Below are 5568 nucleotides of genomic sequence, written 5' to 3' on the forward strand. Positions count from 1 at the left end.
AAAAAAAAAAAAAAAAAATGTAGACACATGATGTTCCAGGAAGGATCTAATACAGGTTATAATTCTTCTGCTTCAAAACTTTTATGATTCCCAGTGTAAAGATCAACCCAAACTGTCTGACTTAAAGAATCAACTAAGAGAACTAGATATCTAAGTTTCAAGTTGCACCTTACCAGTAACCTGCATTTCCATTCTATCAAGTCACACACTTGATTCGAAATATGTCATGTTTCTTGCCTTCATGTGTTTAGAATGTCCCCTTCCTCCTAAGAAATTTCTATTCATCTTTGTACCCTCAGCTCAAGTATGAGCAGCTCAATTTCAGTGCATGCCATAGCAGCTATTTCCCACAAATACACCTCTGGTTAACTTCCACGTGCACAGCCGAGAGTGTACCTGCCTCTATCCTCTCGGAGAACGTGCTCACTAACATCTAATGACACTAGTATAGCTCTTTTACATTGAGCACCTGAGAATTACTGTATTTCCAAACCCCCATCTTCAGCACATGTTTGCTGAAAGTAAATCTGACTTGGAGCACTTACTAAGACACAAAATTATAGCCTTCAATATGCATTACAGTTAAGCATCAAGAAAACTAAACTCTTCACAACTGGGACAACAGGAAAATTGTGATAAGTGAAAGGAAGATTGAAGATGGCAAGCATCTCATTTTACTTGGACTCACAATCAACACTCACGAAAGCAGTAGACAAAAATTCCAAAGTTGTATTAATTACATTAGGCAAATCTGTTGCCAACAGCTTTTTTAAAGTGTTAAGCAGCAAGGATGTCAGCTTAATAACTTAAGTACATCTGACCCAAGCCAGTGTATTTTCAATTGCTTCATATCCATGTGAAAGTTGAATAATTAATGAGGAAGACCAAAGGAGAAAGAAATGATGCCTTAGAATTGCATTGGCAGCGTATTGAATGCTTTGACCATGGACAGCCAGAATGAATGGATCTTTCTTGGATGAAGTGTAGCCAAAATGCTCCTTAGAGAAAAGGATGGTGAGACTTCACTTTACCAGCTTCGGGCATTGAGGCCCTCCTTCGGGTTTCCGAGGCTGTGAAGCACAATGAGAGGAGACTGGCCCTCTTTCTCACAAGAAATAACTGGTGGATTAAAACCAAATTTTTAGATTAGCAGCACAATTTGCTGCAGGCTAGCCACCAGAGCTCCCAGGCAAGTTAACGGGAGGGAGAGGCCAAATTCTGGGGGAAAAACCCATTATGCTTAGAAAAGCAGAGTGTCATTGATAGAGATTAATGAGATGGGCTGACAGCTACCAGAGCAAAGGTTTTAAGCACAACAGAGATTGTGAGGATAGGACAGGGTCATCCATAAGGTAGGTCTCGGAGCCCACTTGACAGGACCTAACAACAATAACAACAAAACCGCTCAGGACACATCCTGGCATGCAGTCAACATTCTGGAAATATGTGCTGAATTAATGAAAGTAATCACTTGGGGCTCATTTTGCACATTTGAGAAATGGTGAGAATGGTTTCTTCTGTTGCTAGAGAATTTAAATGAGGTAACATTGATTAAGATATTCATAAACTGGTAAATTTGACACAGGTTGAGAAGTCATTATTATTCCAAACCTTTGTTTGTTTGTTCATTCACTTATTCATTCAGCAAATATCTATTCTGACCCCAGCCCTCACGGACCATCCTCTCCTTTCCTGTTGTTGTTGTTGTTATGTACCCTAGACAATGACTCAAAGTGATCCTTTGAACAATGGTTCTGAACCTTGACAACCTCAAAGTCTCTGACACACATGGCCCCATGGCCCCAGTCACTATCAATACATCTCATCCAGGGTCTTTCTCTCCTGTACTGACCGTCTCCCCTTTCAAGCATGATGGCCTTCTCCAAGGAATGGCCCTTCCTGGAAACATGCCCAAAGTTTCAAAACCCTTGCCTTCAAGGAGCAAGCTGGTTTCACCATCTCTAGGACAGACCTGTTTCTCTTGTGGCAGTCCATGGTATGTTCATTACTCTTCTCTAATTAAACAACTCAAAGACATCAATTATTAGCCATTGTCCAGCTGTTAGCTATGTAGCAAGCAATTGAAAAGACCATGACCTGGATCAGATTAAACTCTAGACTAACATCATTGCTCTTTAGCACTCTGGAGAGGTCAATCACAGCAGATTTCCCCAATCCAATTTGCTTTTTGGTTTGCTAACTATTAGTGGAGTCAAGATTGGTGGACGATTTATCAACAATCTGCATTATGCGGATGACACAACCCTGCTTGCTGAAACTGAGGAGGACCTGAAGCGCCTGCTGCAGAGTGTCAAGGACTGTAGCCTACAATATGGATTGAGGCTTAATGTGAAGAAGACAAAGATTCTCACCACTGGACCAATTGGCAGCATCAGGATGGATGGTGAAGAGATTGAGATTGTACACAGCTTTAGTTTGCTTGGCTCCATAGTCAACAGTCTTGGCACCAGCAGCCAGGAAATTAAAGGGCGCATTGCCATGGGAAAGTCTGCTGTTAGGGACCTCTCCAAAGTGCTGAAGAGCAGTGGTGTCTCTCTGGAGACTAAGGTGCGTCTGATACAGGCCATGGTCTTCGCAATCACCTGTTATGCATCAGAGAGTTGGACAATGACCAAGGAGGATAGAAGGAGAATTGATGCCTTTGAGCTGTGGTGCTGGAGAAGAGTATTGAGAATACCATGGACTGCTAGGAAAACAAACAGATTTGTCTTGGAGAGGGTTAAACCGGGTGGCTCCTTGGAGGCAAGGATTCTGAGGCTCCGTCTAACTTACTTTGGACATGTTGTGAGGAGAGACCGGTCCTTAGAGAGGGACATCATGCTTGGGAGGGTGGAGGGACAGCACAGGAGAGGAAGGCCCTCTATGAGGTGGATTGATTCAGTGACTGGGATAATTGGGATGGGAGTGTCAGAGACAGTGCGATTGGCACAGGACAGAGCAGAGTTTAGGGCTGTTGTACATAGGGTCGCTATGAGTCGCAGGCGACTCGACGGCACATAACAACAACAACAACAACTATTAGTGTAGAACAATGACTAGAGTTGATAGAAGGAGAATTGATGACTTTGAGCTGTGGTGCTGGAGAAGATTCTTGAATATACCATGGAATGTTAGAAGAACGAACAGATTTGCCCTAGAAGGGGGGAGGCCAGGCTGCTCCTTGCAGGCAAGGATCCTGAAGCTTCATATGACATACTTTGGACAAGTTACAAGGAGGGACCAGACCTTGGATAGGGATATCATGCTTAGGAGGGTGGAGGGACAACACAAGAAAGGAAGACTCTCAATGAGATGGATTGATTCAGTGACTAGGGGGGGGGGGGAATGGGGGTAAGTGTGTCAGAGACAATAAGATTGGCACAGGATAGAGCAGGATTTAGGGCTGTTGTACATATAGGGTAGCTATGAGTCGCAGGCGATTCGATGGCACATAACAACAACTACTATTAGTGCCAAGGGTGTTGATTGTGGATCTGAAAAAGATTAAATCATTAACAGCCTCAATTACTTCTCCATCTATCATTATTCTGCCTATTGTCCAGGTGGTGAGGATCTTTGTTTTCTTGATGCTGAGAGGCAATCCATACTGAAGGTCACAGTCCTTGACATTCTGCAGCAAATGCTTTAAGTCCTCCTTAGTTTTGGTGAACAAAGTTATGTCACTTGAACAGCGCACATTATTGATGATTCTTCCTCTAATCCTGAAGCCGCATTCTTCTTCATAAAGTCCAGCCTCTCAAACAATCTGTTCAGCATGTAGATTTAAAAGGTATGGAGAAAAGATATATCCCTAATGCACTCCTATTCAGATTTTGAACCACTCATTGTTCCTTTGCTCTGTTCTCTTGATCTGTCCCCTTACCCCTCTCCTAGAAAACTTTTAATCTGAACCCCACAATCCAGCACTTTGTTATATTATCCTATTGAGCCTTTAATTGCTGCTTCTACATCTGTATAGGCATAGATATTCTACTTTTCCCCATGAAATGTCTCCTATGTTTAGGACTGTGTATTCAAAAGACTGTGAGTGGTTAGGAGTGGGGAAAAGGACATTCCCAATGAGAGATAGTACCTGGGTTGTCACCCTCTTTAGAAGTTCCTGCTTTTTTGCCCACAGGAGAAGAAAAAGAGGTGAAACAGGTGAATTTCACTCCATAGGCCTCTTACATAAACTGTAGGGACAAGGAGCTGACAAATCAGATGATTCTCTGTGCCTTAAAAGAAAGATTATACAAGTATGTGATAATATGGAGCCAAACCAGTTGCCACTGAGTCAATTCCAACTCATCAAGACCCCATGTGTGACAGAGTACAGCTGTGCTCAATAGAGTTTTCAGTGGCTGGTTCTTCAGAACTAGAGCAACAGGCCTGGGCCTTTCTTCCAAAGTGTCTCTCAAACCTCTGATCTTTCAGTTAGGAACCAAGGTCTTAGCTATGTATTACCATCCCAGGGTGGAGGAAGGTCTGTGTTCTACTATCGTTGTGTGCCCTCAAGTACATTTCCTTTTCAGAGTGACCTCATATAACAGAGCAGAAGTTTCATTTATGAAAGCAGATCACTTTCGTGAAAAGTTAGCCTCCAAACACAACCATTGCACCTTAAGGCATTATTAGCAGCCCTTTAATCAACATGTTGCCAATATCTTCCTAGGACCGTCATTTTTCCTTGTCTGTTCTCCTTAATCTTAAGACTTCATCTGAGATCCTCCATTCTGCCCCTGTATGTGTCTGCCCCATGACAAGACTCAGCAGAAAAACGTAGAACACACCCAAACACATGGAGACGGCAGCAGAGCACAGCAGTTACACGGAGGATGGAACTGTGGTTGGAGGGACAGAGCACCATTTCCTGCTGAAACTGTCTCATATCCTTTACTTTTCCATTTTTCATGGTACAAGAGACAGAGTCTTCTCCAAAAACTGGAAATTCAAAAGAATTATGCTTTATCTACCGAAAACAAAGGGAGCAGCCGCCACAGTGACCTCACAGCACTCTCCATTTTGCTGCCAGTCATCTTTCTTTATTAACAAAAGAAAATGTATTATCTTCATAAACTCATATATGCATTGTAGAAAATTTGAAAAATACACACAGGTGTAAAAAAAGGAGATGTTAAACTACTTGACACTGTACCCATTCAGAAACTGTCACTGTTAACTTTAGTGTATTTCCTCCTATATTTTTTCCATACAAAATTGTCATCTATTTTTTTACAATATAATTTATCATTTGACTCTGAGAAGAATGGGGATACCAGAATAATTGATTGTGCTTATGAGAAACCTATACTTGAACCAAGAGGCAGTCGTCAGAACAGAGCAAGGAAACACTGCATGGTTCAAAACTGGTAAGGACGTACGCCAGGAATGTGTCCTGTCTCCATACCTTTTAAACTTGTATGCAGAACAGATTATCCAGAAGGCTGGACTCTACGAGGAGAAATGTGGAGTCAAGATTGGTGGAAGATCTATCAACAATCTGCGATATTCAGATGATACAACCCTGCTTGCTAAAACTGAGGAGGACCTGAAGCGCTTGCTGCAGAG

This window comes from Elephantulus edwardii, unplaced genomic scaffold, assembly GCF_000299155.1.
Source record: "Elephantulus edwardii isolate Elephantulus edwardi_28Jun2011 unplaced genomic scaffold, EleEdw1.0 scaffold00005, whole genome shotgun sequence".
Classification (NCBI taxonomy): Eukaryota; Metazoa; Chordata; class Mammalia; order Macroscelidea; family Macroscelididae; genus Elephantulus; species Elephantulus edwardii.